Raw genomic sequence first — 14,952 nt, forward strand, 5'->3', positions numbered from 1 at the left:
AGATGTGAAGGTGCGAGGTGTGGCATCCCCACAGAGCAGCTTGTCTGGCTTTGACACACATTCCCAGGCGTGTGCTCTTAAAAATGGGAAAGTTGACCTTGGGCATGATTTTCACCCCTCCAGTGGCGGAGGTGGCTCTCTATTGGCTGCTGGTGGGATTTTCCAGCCCCGTCAATGTCTAAACCGTTTTGCGTGGCACACCTATTGTGGTGGAATGATTAGCATAGCTGCCTGCCATTGGTGCAGAACACTGGCTTATCATTGGCCCTGGTCAGTCATGTGCCTCTCGACCGATTGGTTGAGACCAGTCATGTGACGGCTCCCCGATTGGTCGAGAGGCTGAGTTAACCCCGCCTCCAGAGCGAGGTATAAATACCCAGAATGCCCGGCGGTCGTCCATTTACTGTAGTCGACCGCAGGGCAAACTTCTAGCTTATTAAAGCCTAACTTTTGTACAGCAACTCATCTTGCGTTCGACTGATGGTTCATCACCTATCCAATCTGGAGAACCCAGTCCCTTGACTTGAAATACAAGTCAACTCAATCACAAGGTCGTTTCTTAGAAGGAAAACAAAATGATTTCATTTTAATCCTGAAATGCGATATTGTCATCTGGAAATAAATAATTGGGTTAAGTTTTTTGTTTGATGTTTGGAGATGAGTTAGTTGGTAATCTTATTGGTGCACGTAGTTACAGAACTACTTAGAGATTATCAACATACTCATGGCGCTGAGGACCCGGGTTCAATCTCACCCCCGGGTCACTATCCGTGTGGAGTTTGCAGATTCTCCCCCTGTCTGCGTTTTATCTCACACCCACAACCCAAAGATGGGCATGATGGGTGGAATGGGCACGCTAAATTGTCCCTTAATTGGAAACATTTTAAGAAAGATGTTATGAGCATATAAAAATATCTACATGCCAGTACTTTCTTACCGACCTTAAACTGAATTGTTATTTACCAAGTTAGCAACTTTGGAAGTTAAGTTCTGGCACCATTTGTGACCTGTGGGTTAAATGCCTCAGTAAAGTCTTCAGCAGGCTGACTACCAAAACCTTTTGTCATTGAATTCTCCACCATCTTCCACATTGAAAAGATACAATTTCAGATGAGGAGCAGCTCAGTGGATTCACGCAATGTCCAGTTTTGGTGAACGGTCATTGATCTGGAACCTCTCTCTGCAGATGCTGCCTGACTTGTTTAGTGTTTCCACCATCTTCTCCTTTTATTTCAATGGATTTATTGCTGAATTACCCACAATAGCATCTTCTGTTATCTTTCAAAAGTTCAGTTGACTGTACCACTGCAAGAGTGCCAGTTCCCATTAGTCGGTAACTACTTCTTCGGAAACTTACAGACGTTGTGGTGGCACAATGGGTTAGCGCTGCTGCCTCAGAGTGCCAAGGTGCCAAAGGTTCTTGGGTGACTGTGTGGAGTTTGCACATTCTCCTCGTGTCTGCATTGGTTTTCTCCGGATGTTCCAGTTTCCTCTCCCAGTCAAAAGATGTGCAGGTTGGGTGGCTGGGCGATGCTAAATTGTCCCTTAGTGTCCAAAGATGTGCAGATTAGGCTACGGGGATGGGGCGGGGAGTAGGCTAGGTAGCGTGCTCTTTCAGAGGGTCAGTGCAGACTCGGTGGGCTGAATGGCCTCCTTCTGCATGGTGGGGATCCTTGATTCTATGATTCATCTCACTAAAAGTTTGTTCTAAAAACGTACAAAAGTCCTGGGCCAGGGTGAAAACACAACTGACCATTCAAGCTTGTCCCTTAGCATAATAGTCATGGTCCATATTGCTTACTAACCTCTGGCCTAATTGTATTACATATATATTCTTTGTACAGTACTATTGAAACTAAAAGTATGCGGACCAGCTACAGAAGTTGAAAACCTGATTGATGGAAAATGTCTTACACTCAGTTCTGGAGGTAATTTTAGCTTCAATGGTGGACACTTTTCCTTAGCTTTAAACAATTAATCAAAAAGGTTTTCACTTTCCTGAAAACAATCAATAATAACACACAACAGTAAATTATTTATACATTTTTCAATCCCAACTTCAAATTGATGAGATTTACAGTATCAAGGTCAACCAGCATCCCTTGGCAACCCTCTATTTGTGATGTATTGATTCAAAATTTGCATTGTTCATGATAGCTTAGACTTAAATTGTGTTGGAGATTCCTCAAGACACCTTAAATGATTTTCTGTGCTCAAAGTGTATATAATTGAAAATAATCTTGGGACTTTATAAGGATTTCTCCTGACACTGTTCTTTCAAAGACATAACTTGGCTCATAATTCAAAAATGTTGCCGTTACATTATTGAGTGTGCCCTGCCTTACCAAAGGCATTGAATCTTATGTTCCACTTTGCAATGATCTTCAGAGAGCTTCTAATTTTGTTTCCATTGTTTGGGAGGGGGAACAAGTTCATCGACTCCCCACACCACTTCCAGGGGTACCAGCATTTGAACTCTGTGCAGCTAATAATTCACCTCAACTTTTGTCAGCATCATCTTTTGTGACGATTCTTGCCAATGGTTATATTATCTGCAGCTGACTTCACTCAAGTTTATTGATCCCCAAATTCAAAAGGAACATGAAAATGAGAAGGTCTCAAAGTCTCGTTGTTATTGACAATGTAGACGAAAGACAAATTCACAAATTCTCCAGCAACAGCATAACAGTTTACTGGTGGCATGATTGCATCTGCAGTTCCCATTCTTCATATTGGTTTCAAGGAAGAGTCTTGTCTGTTGCTGTCTTGGCTGGGGAAGCAACTTATGTGCAGTTACAAGATGTCAAGTAACTTACACACGTCATGCTCATTAGAGGCATGTCCTGTGCATTGATACAATACGAGAGATGTAATTGGTTTAGAACCCTCCAGAACTAACTTGCTCTGATGAAAATTGCCACTGAAAGGCTGCTGTAATGGCTGCCGAAGGTCAGGTGACTTTTTCAATTTCTGCACAGACTCAAAGTCTCCAAGAGGTTTCTGATTAAATAACCACGGGTGGAACTCCCCCTTGAATAGACATACCAAGACAAAAACCATCCCTGAAATTCATACCTTCTATTTTGTTATGGAGTTCACTGAAACTCACAATCAATGAACCTCCAGGCCCACTGGCTCTGAAACCGAAACCCCTAACTAAGGGGACTGTAGAGAAACCAGCTCATCATAAGTAAGTGTGGATAATCCATCCATTTCCCACTTGTGTCACAATGGTTTAAGACTTCTAAATCATTTTGCGTGAATGATTGAAGCATTGATCATGCGATCAAAACCGCCCTCAGATAACAATTCTCTTACTTCAAGAGCCAGAGAGTAGCTAGTGAGTCTGCAAACAATAACTGGAGCAATAGTAGCAGACAGGTCAGCAACATTTATGCTTGTTTAAAACCTGGGGACTACAATATCTGAAAAGTTTCCCAACCTGTTCCTTTTCAAGACCACCAGTACAGAATCATAGAATCATAGAAACCCTACTGTACAGAAGGGGGCTGTTCAGCCCATTGTCTCTGCACCAACCCTCCAAAAGAGCATGCTACCTAGGCCCACTCTCCCGCCCCATTCCCGTAACCCTGCGCATTGATCATGGCCAATCCACTAACCTGCATATCTTTGGACTGTGGGAGGAAACTGGAGCACCCGGAGGAAACCCACGCACAGACGCGGGGAGAACATACAATCTCCACACAGACAATCATTCAAGACCAGAATTGATCCCAGGTCCCTGGTACTGCGAAGCAGCAGTGGTAACCACTGTCCCACCCAGACGTTTTACCACCTGGTGATAAAACTACAAGTCACTAACTTGAAATGAATGAATGAAATGAAAATTGCTTATTGTCACAAGTAGGCTTCAATGAAGTTACTGCGACAAGCCCCTAGTCGCCACATTCCGGCGCCTGTCCGGGGAGGCTGGTACGGTAACTTTGCGAGATTGAAACAGAGAGAGGTGGAGGGTGTGCGGGGGGGGGGGGGGGGGGGGGGGGGGGGGTTAGTGGGTGTTTTGCATGTTAGGGGTCAGCAATTGTGCAGGATGGGAAGAGAGGCCATAAGGAGCAGAAAAGAGAGGCTGTGATTGGGATAGGGAGTGAAGGCCTCCTTGAGTAACCAGCGAGGAGTGGGTCAGGGAAGTACTGCTATTCTTCCTGGCCCACAAGTAGTGCTGAGAAAAGGGCCTAAACTGTGGGGGCGGAGGCTCCCATCTCCTTCCTCCCCTGTGTTTCCTGACCCATGGGAAACTCTTGCAGCAGCAGTGATTTTCAAAGCAAGCTCTCAATTGCACTGTGGGACATGGTAAATAAAGTGTCCAACGTCTCCACAGCATGACACTCGGACTCCATGATATTGTGATACTGGAAACAGGCTGATAAGGTACATAGGCCTGGAAAATAAATTGCCACATGAGGCCCTGGCTGGATTGATATTGGCTGGCTGTAAGTGCTTCCACACATAAATCCATTCCTGCTATATGGACTTTGTGACCACCCAGTCACATTTACACAAAAGAACAAGACCATGCTATGAATATGTAACAAATGTCTAAACACAGGTGATCAAATCTGCAGCAGGGTGAAGGACAGATAAAAGAAGCCATCAGCCGCCATAATGGGCTAATAGCTGGTCAGATGAGGGTGTTTCAGAGGACAATGGATCTTGATTGAATTACCCTGGATGAATACGAGTATCCTGTTTATTCCCATTAACGAGTTGGGTCTGGATGGGACAATAGACCTCAGGCCAGTTGTGGACATATACCCATGATTCACTGCTAGCAGACCAGTATAGAGAAAGGAACATCAGAATAGATCTTCAGCGATAATCTGGGAATACCCCAGACTCAGCCATCACAAGAAGAATGGACCTGGGTTTCAAAGCCCAGAGAAGATATCCACATTGAGTGATCGTAGTCTGGCCAGCCTCCTTCATTAAGTGTGGGTAATACCCAGAACTCAGTTGTGAGTATGAGTCATGTTTTGTGTGAGTGACGGAATTGTGAATAAAATCGCATTAAACCACGAACCTGAATGGTCTTTTATCATCTTGCAAATAAGGGCACCTTGGTAAAACATTTGAATAATAAGCTGGGCGAATGTCTAAGATTTTACAAACACAACAATATCTCCTGCCATAAAAAAGGATATTTGTGTGGCATGTTGGGGATATGCTTCCCATATTCATGTCTTTAACCTACCCTGTTGACCTTCTCCCTACATGGGGTTTAATGTTGACACCAGCGTTGTATGTAACTGCAGAGATGCCTCTGCTTCAACTGAAAAAAACAGAAATGAAGTTGGCAATTCTGCAAGGCATTCCCTTAGATGTAAATCATAGAATCATAGTGTCCTTAAAGTGCAGAAGGAGACTATTCGGCCCATTGAGTCTGCACCGAATCTCTATCAGAGCATCCAACCCAGACCCCCACCCTTGCTGTGCAACCCCTCCTGACCTGCACATGCCTGGACACTAAGAGCAATTTATCATGGCCAGTCCACCTAAACTGCACATCTTTGGACTATGGAAGGAAACCGGCACACCTGGATGAAACTCATGCAGACACAGGGGAAAAGTGCAAACTCCAAACAGACAGGTACCCAAGGCTGGAATTGAACCCAGGTCCCTGGCACTGTGAGGCAGCAGTGCTAACCACTGTGCCACCGCGCAGGCCAGGAATTTATGTTCAATGAACTGCTACACCTCATGATGCTTGATATTTGGCTGGATCTCTACACGAGGAATTCCCTGGTGGTTTGATGTGGACTCAAAGATCGCTGACTTTCAACATAAAAATGGTAACCTGTTTGCTACGATACGGCTGTCAGATATTCCAGGTTTTATCTTCCACATTTGTCTGTTTATCTGTTTGGCTTTTCCCTAACTCCCAGTCACACACAATCAATTAAGAGATAAATGAAGTGGACCCGAAGCATTTGGTTTGTCTGGACTGCGATTAAAGTGAGTGGTGCATTCATCCGTAAAAGCATTGGAAGGGTTTGCAGCTGAAGTTTAAAACATTGCGTTTTTCATGTCTCTGTAACTTTCTTGTTTTTTTATGATTTGTTGCTGCCCAGTCATTATCTTTGTCTTAGTTACGTGTTTTTTTTGCTGAAAAGGGCTCAAATAAAAGACACTGATGCTGAATATGCAATTCAGAGTTCTTTAGTAAGAATCTTCAAGCAGAGACGTCCCGTTTTGACTGCAGAATTAAGTAAACTAGCTTGAAATTCTATTAAAATCCTATTGGGTTGCCAGAAACCAGATAACAAGATAGGGAAGGAAACTGACATTATTGAACGTTCAGTCTGGAATCACCGCCAGACTCAGCCCAGTGCACCACATACCCTGAGGTAAAATTCTCCTCGAGGACTGAAACCTAATCAAGTGCATTAGAGCAGATAGGAATTGGTTAAACGTTTTGAACAAGGCTGACACCTCAATGGTTGAATGGGTAAGGGGTGATGTGGAGGGAGGAGAGGAATCTAGTTGCTGAGGCGTTTCTTTGCAGTGGATCTTTTGTGGAGTGCTTACCAGCTCAGTACTACCTTGATAGCTTTTATAGAATTACAGGAACAGACGTAGACCCCTGATCCAGGCATCCGTGCACTCAATTCAAGAGATATTTCAAAGTGATAAGGTGTCTCAAAATGTAAGGACGCTATTTATGAATGAATTAAGATTATAAAAGATCATGAGGTATGGATACCTACTTTCATAAACATGCAAGCAACTCCTCCATGATACAACATCGATTAAAATTAAAACTCTATGATTGCCTTCAACAATCGCAACCATAGGTCCTCAATATTAAATAATTTTTAAAAAACCTTTGTTTCTTGATACACCCATTGAAAGGACCAGCATAAGGATGCGTGTCTGTCTGCATTCTGCAATCAAACCTCATCTTGGTTTCTTTAAACCATTATTGTCCCAGCATCAGACTAATCTAGTTCAGAACATTTCAACTTTTTTGGGTGAAGACTGGTTGACGTCTCAAATATCCCTGCTCCTCACTGAGTAAACCTCCAGTCCATTTTATTGTCCACAAACATATATGCTGGATTCCTATTGATTGCAAAACATTTTGACGGTAGAATTGATTTTTCACCCTTGTCAATTTTTATTTTTAATTGACTGGGAAAATCTTAACTTCAAACCAAGTAAAAGTGACAATAAAACTTGGAAATATGTCTAAAATAGAATTTGAACTATAATTTGGACTATCACTTGGCGATCAAGGTGCAGTGAAAAAAAGGTGGCTGCGCAGGTCGATAGAGTGGTCAAGAAGGCCTACGGCATGCTTTCCTTCATCGGAAGGGGTATTGAGTACAAGAGTTGGCACGTCAAGTTACAGTTGTATAAGACTTTGGTTCGGCCACATTTGGAATACTGCGTACAGTTCTGGTCGCCACATTACAAAAAGGATGTGGATGCTTTGGAGAGGGTGCAGAGGAGGTTCACCAGGATGTTGCCTGGTATGGAGGGTGCTAGCTATGAAGAGAGGTTGAGTAGAGTAGGATTATTTTCATTAGAAAGATGGAGGTTGAGGGGGGACCTCATTGAGGTCTACAAAATCATGAGAGGTATAGACAGGGTGGATAGCAAGAAGCTTTTTCCCAGAGTGGGGGACTCAATTACTAGGGGTCACGAGTTCAAGGTAAAAGGGGAAAAGTTTAAGGGAGATATGCGTGTAAAGTTCTTTACGCAGAGGGTGTGGGTGCCTGGAATGCATTGCCGGCGGAGACGGGCATGATAGCATCATTTAAGATGGATCTAGACAGATACATGAATGGGCAGGGAGGGAGCAGAGGGATACAGATCCTTAGAAAATAGGTGACAGTTTTAGATAGAGGATCTGGATCGGCGCAGACTTCGAGGGCCGAAGGGCCTGTTCCTGTGCGGTAATTTTTCTTTGTTCTTTTATTTGTTCTTCTTTGATTTTCCCAAAAAAAATTCTGTGCTGGCACAGATCAATTTCATCCTCTTTATTGGCCAATGAGGTGATACAGATTTTTTTTAAAAAATTACTTTTTCTGAGTTACAAAGCCATAGCTCAGAGTGTGGACAGGAGTGAGCCCCTAATCCAGCTCCTCGCCTGCTCCAAAAACCAATTCAAATTGAATCCAATTCATGGTCCCCACAAGAGAGACATACCAGATCTGAGCCAAAAGACTTGATCTTTAAAACCTTTATAACATTAATTTCTGACTCATAAGAACATAAGAACATAATAGGTTAAGTGAATAGGCTAGGGTCTGGCAGATGGAATACAATGTTGACAAATGTGAGGTTATCCATTTTGGTAGGAATAACAGCAAACGGGATTATTATTTCAACGATAAAATATTAAAGCATGCCACTGTTCAGAGAGACTTGGGTGTGCTAGTGCATGAATCACAGAAGGTTGGTTTACAAGTGCAACAGGTGATTAAGAAGGCAAATGGAATTTTGTCCTTCATTGCTAGAGGGTTGGAGTTTAAGACTAGGGAGGTTATGTTGCAATTGTATAAGGTGTTAGTGCGGCCACACCTGGAGTATTGTGTTCAGTTTTGGTCTCCTTACTTGAGAAAGAATGTACTGGTGCTGGAGGGTGTGCAGAGGAGATTCACTAGGTTAATCCCAGAGCTGAAGGGGTTGGATTATGAGGAGCGGTTGAGTAGACTGGGACTGTACTCATTGGAATTTAGAAGGATGAGGGGGGATCTTATAGAAACATTTAAAATTGTGAAGGGAATAGATAGGATAGATGCGGGCAGGTTGTTTCCACTGGCGGGTGAAAGCAGAACTAGGGTACATAGCCTCAAAATAAAGGGAAGTAGATTTAGGACTGAGTTTAGGAGGAACTTCTTCACCCAAAGGGTTGTGAATCTATGGAATTCCTTGCCCAGTGAAGCAGTTGAGGCTCCTTCATTACATGTTTTTAAGGTAAAGATAGATAGTTTTTTGAAGAACAAAAGGGATTAAGGGTTATGGTGTTCGGGCCGGAAAGTGGAGCTGAGTCCACAAAAGATCAGCCATGATCTAATTGAATGGCGGAGCAGGCTCGAGGGGCCAGATGGCCTACTCCTGCTCCTAGTTCTTATGTTCTTATGTTCAGCACCTCCTGGTGGGAGGTGCTGGGATGGGCTCCATCACTTCCTCCTTTCTCGGGATGCTCATTGGCCTCTGGATACTCCATGGGATTGTGTGAAGTCTGTCGGGAGCTCCAGAGGGATTACTGTTACCTGGCGCAGCCAGTCCCGGAGGCCCGCCTCCTCTTCCCCAATTTCTCAATGCCTTCAGCCAAGGTGTGCTGAGACTGAGCCATGTCCCTCAGTAGCTCAGCTATATCCCCCTGTGTTCAGTCATGGTCCGTCAGCATCTGACCAGTGCTTTTAGTGCCCTGAGCTATGACCCTTTGTGACTGGGCCAAGCTCTGGAGTGCCGCAGTAATGTCCATCTGCACCTGGAATATGTCCGTCTGTGACAGCCATCCTATCCTGCGCCTCAGACAGTGTCCCCCAAGACATCCTGAAACATGACTTCTCACGTCTTGCCTCGAACCTTCCACCGCGGCCGCCACCCTTTGAGTCTGAGCCTGGGCACCACGCATTGTCAGCAATATCTTCTGAAGATTGGACTCTCGGGGATCAGTGAGTGATATGAATGGATCAAAGTTGCAGATGGTTTGTAGAAGGTGTGTAGAAGGTGTCAATCACAGACCACTACTGGAAAGCTGTGAATGGCTTGCAGCTGATGGATCTGTGGGAAGCAGATGCTGGCGCTGCTGCTCTCCTTTGAGGAATGAGCACGTCAGCACAGTAGCACAGTGGTTAGCACAGTTGCTTCACAGCTCCAGAGTCCCAGGTTCGATTCCCGGCTTGGGTCACTGTCTGTGTGGAGTCTGCATGTTCTCCCCATGTTTGTGTGGGTTTTCTCCGGGTGCACCGGTTTCCACCCACAGTCCAAACATGTGCAGGTTAGGTGGATTTGCCATGCTAAATTGCCCTTAGTGTCCTAAAAGTTTGGATTGGGTTACTGGGTTACGGGGATGGGGTGGAAGTGTGGGTTTCAGTGGGGTGCTCTGTCCAAGGGCCAGTGCAGACTCGATGGGCCGAATGGATTCCTTCTGTACTGTAAATTCTATGACATGTGGAGCTTCAAGGTAAGTATTGCAGCTTTATGGCTCTACAATGCAGTATAATGGGTTCCTTTACTGGGGGTGGGGTGTCTGTTTGTGGGTAGGGTCTATTTCTGGTGGGCCTGTGGCTGCTGGTCTCTGTGTAGGGGGGGGGGGGTCCCCATTACAAAAGTTCTTATGAGAAAACTCCCTGTTATAGGGGCCCCTGTAGGGTTCTCCCTATTATAGGGGTCCCTGCGGGAGGTCACTATATTACAGAGGTTACTGTGGGGGTCGCCCTATTAGGGGGGTCCCGGGTGGGATCGCCCTATTCCAGGGGTCCCTGCAAGGGGCCCCATATTACAGCGTCCCCTGGGGGGGCTTCCCCCGATTACAGGTGTCCCTTGGGGGGTGCCCAGGGGCCCAAGGAGGGGTTTGGTAGAGGAGGCATGGGCTGGCAGTGTATTGTTGAAGGGGGAAGCGGGGATGGTACTCGGATGGGCTCAGATGGTCTCTGCCAGCCTGACCCTAGTGTGGTGGACCTCACGGTGGGCCGAGGGGGCAAATCTGGCCCACTGCAAGGTCCACCACAACAGGGCCTCGCTGGCAAAAACCACAACTGATCTGCACCCACATGCTTCCTGGCCGCAGGAACCGTAAAATCACGGGAGGCCGGAACATCAGGTGCCGGGCCTGCCAAAAATATGCAAATGAGTCATTAAGAACATTTGCATATACTTACATCCCCCCTCCGGCTGTGGGGTGGGTAGGGGTGGGGTGGGGGGGGGGAGGGGGGGGGGCTTGCTCCAATCTTCCCAGGACACCCGTTTCTATGCCCCATTGGGGAACACATTCCGGGCACCCCGGGATGGAGAGTCCCACCCATAGTCTCCCAAACAGAGAATCCTACATGAGATCTGCAATGTCTAGAATAAGACTCAATAGAAAATGTGAAATATTTCAACTCCAGCTGCATTTGTGTTCATATTTTATGCTGTTATGATTTCTGTCTTGATCTTATTATTTGATTAAAATTATTCCCAAGAATTTACGCATGTGTTAACTATAGTTTTTTTTTTCATTATGGCGTTGAGAATATTGAAGGTCAGTGCTTCAGACATGAAGATTATCCGACGCTCCTTTCTCAGATGTGTGTTCATTGTTTTGGTTAGGACTCTGTGCCCAGCTTGCTCAAAAATCACTTTTTATTCCTTCATCCTTTAACTGAGAGACAATCAGGCAGATATGCACACGCGTTGAGCTTGATGCTCTTGCATGGTAAAACACTATTTATCTAGTTTTTACTGATAGGGATTTCTTTTGAAAAAAATCACTGATTGCAGCTCCTGAATATTACTGCAATTATATAATAAGCATCTGATTCTCCTCTTCCATTAACACACACTAGAGAAGCATTAAACAGCAAAATAATTTGCTTGATTTACAATTGCTCTCTGTCTCCTTCGCATGATATTTTACTCATATATTTTGACATACATGTGTACAATATATTGGCATGGAGACATAATGGTTTAAATTGGATTTTTAAAAAAAATTGTAGACCTTGTAAATAGCTTAATGTTGAATATGCATTAAGTAAATGTACATTTTGGTAATGAATGCTTTAGAAGATATGCCTTGACTCAATGCGAGAACCACACAAGACATTTCTTAATTATCTGCTTGCTGTTTCAGTTGAATTGCTAGCTGCAGTCCCTATCTGTTGATCAAATTCAGTGCAGTCAGTGGAGTGTACTTTTGTCTAGAGCATTGACTTTGCTGCTGCTTAGCAATATTTGGATAACCCTCTCGTGACCAGTACGTTGTTGCCAACAGCACTCTAATGTTCCCAGTTGAGTTTTCAGTTACATAAATCAGGTGTAATGTTAAGATACTAACCAGATTGACATCTAGCAGACAGTCCAGTCAGAAGCAAAGTCATGGTTTAAAAAACAACTCTCAAAAGTACTGGCAGTTTTAATACCCGGTCCAAGACTGAAATGGACCACGTGTATTTTGGTAGATTTGGGACCCTCTTATACATTTTAGTTCTGATGGGACAATTGTGGGACCAGATTAGCTTATGTGATAGTGGAATTAACGTAAGAAATTGTCATATTTTATATTTTTTGCAGTAATATCATTAAAACCCGGGTTAAGATGCATACACTTTAGTTTGACCGCTAGAGCTATGATGAAATGACAAAATCATTGGTTTGCAGATAAAGTGTTCTGCAAATAGATCTTCAGAACCACTTACTTGTTTACAAATAGCTAGCTAATGGAATGTTGCTTACGTTTGAAGGGCGCCTGGGGTGTAGGTAATTAATGAGAGGAATTGTGTTTAGTCCTGGCTATGCAAGGCATCTCGTACAAAGGGACAAAAGAATGCCTTATGCTTTGGGTATAGATGATGTGGTTAATGGGTGGAGCCAGGACTGCCTATAAAGCCACTTGGTCCGGGAACTCTCATCTGAACGGAGGTTTTTCAGTTTGGTCCTGAAAGTTTCTCTCTCCAAAGCTTCTGCATGGAGAAAAAGCAAGCAGAAACTTGGTTAACTTTATTAATCAGTGGTATTTGAAATATATTGGTTTGCTTAATTGGAATATAGTGGCAGGATTAGGAAGCAAGGTAAGGTTTTCTCTTTTACTTTAAAACTGTTGTAACTGTAAATCTATTTCTTTGTTCCTAATGTGGATAATTATGTGTTTCGATTAAAGTTTGTTTTAACATAAAATATACCTGTGGGCAAGTATTATCACGCCTGCAGTGCAGAAACATTTCCTCACAATTTCACACATTGCAAATAGTTGGGTTCATGTCCGGGATCCTAAAAATAGAAACTTTGATCCTTTGCTTGCACTGACTACTTCCTGTGGAAAAGGCCTAGAGGGTGCATATACACATTAATTAAAAACAAAACCTTGTACTGCTCTAACGTTATGATTTAAATACTCCTGATTTGTCCTGACAATTTACTTTGATTACAATCATTTGGTTTGCTCCCTGAACTGCAGCTCTCTTTCTGAACTGCGAATGCATCACCAGTTGTTCAAAAGCTATCTATCTAACCTATTTGTTGAAAATAAACATTTCCTGTCGCCATTTCTTTTCTCAATCTGGCCATGGCTTCTTTTGATTCTAAGTCGCACTGAGTTCAGTTTTCATCCCTTTGTTTCACTCGTTAGTTGACCTCCTCAGATCACAGTCTTGGTAACAAAGTACAAGCGAAATTAAAGGATGAAGCTTGTGAAGACCATAAAACATAGGAGCAAAATTAGGCCATTCGGCCCATCATGACGGCTCTGCCATTCAATCATGGCTGACATTTTTCTCATCCCCATTGTCCTGCCTTCTCCGCACAAGTCCTGATCCCCTTATTAATCAAGAGCCTATCTATCTCTGTCTTTAAGACACTCAGTGATTTGGCCTCCACAGCCTTCTGCAGCAATGAGTTCCACAGATTCACCACCCTATGTTCATTGGTTGCTCTTGTAGGAGACAATTTGTTCACATGTAGAGATGACCTCTTCATCTTTGATTCTGTATTTCAATAGACTTGTTTTGGGGTTTTAATAGATGCCTTATGTATGCTTGCACACAGTTATGCAGAGACACTCAAACAAGTACTCTGCCACCAGGGTAAATGCCAGACTAAAACAATGTGGAGAATTAATTATTATCCCAGCCCCCTTTTGGGGCTATTCCATATTCGGCATAGTCCTCAGATGGCCAGCCACACTTATGCTGAGAAAGACCGTCCCCAGAAACACTTAAATGGTTCTGAAGAACTGATCTAGCTCTCTCTGAAGGAAAGGAACCACCAGAGAATATTACCCACCTCCAGGTAACCTTTTAAACATGTTTTAGCTGGATTATAACAATCCAGATATTATAAGGGTCCTGACATTTCTCCACAACAAAGTACCTCTCCACTGAAAAGTGTATAGAGATGGATTTTCAATTTTGGATACAGGAGACTATATGAGCCTGTATATTTTCTAAATTATATAATATTTTATTAAAGAACTGAACACGCAATATTGATAGATTTGGAAATGTATGTATAATCTTTTTTCTATTAGAGAATCCAAGTCTTATTAACATTACAGAGAGATATTTAAAATATCCATTAATATTTAAAGTAGTATTTACCTTTAATCCTGAGTAGAAGGTTATCCAGCGGGATTCTCCGAAATCGGCGCAATGACCCGACTCCGGAGTCAAAAACGGCGCGAAGCACTCCGGCGTCGGGCCGACTGGAAGTTGCGAAATCCTCCGCCCCAGAAGGGGCTAGCACCGATGTGATGCCAAGCATGACGGCGTGACCCGGAACGAGGTCACATACGCGCGTGGCGTAATTGACGCCACGCGGTGTCGCTCCTCAAAAGATGGCACCGGCGGAGAGACAGCAACGCTGGAACATGGCCGCCCGCCGCGCAGCACCGAGGTTACATGAGCGGGACATCGAGGCACATCTGGATGCAATGTAGCAGAGGAGGGAGGCCCTGTACCCCGGACACGGCCGTGCCGTCTCTTCTGCGGTGGCCGCCCCATGCCAACCCCTACCTCCTCGCTCGCCGGCGTCAGCCAGCACGACTGGTTGACGCCATTTAAAACCTACTTTGATTCATGCTGGGCAGGACTTCGGCCCATCTGGGCCGGAGATTTGCAGCAGGTCCGGGGACCATCACGTCGCGCCTATTCTCGGCATTCTGTGAAGCGCGCGGCGCAATTCCTGTCGGCTGGCTTTTTCGCGGGCCGATGAATACAGCAGCCGGAGTCGGAGCAGCGGGGCAGGATTCACGCCGCCTCCCCGGGATTCTCCGACCCAGCGGGG

This window comes from Scyliorhinus canicula, chromosome 19 (assembly GCF_902713615.1).
Source record: "Scyliorhinus canicula chromosome 19, sScyCan1.1, whole genome shotgun sequence".
Classification (NCBI taxonomy): domain Eukaryota; kingdom Metazoa; phylum Chordata; class Chondrichthyes; order Carcharhiniformes; family Scyliorhinidae; genus Scyliorhinus; species Scyliorhinus canicula.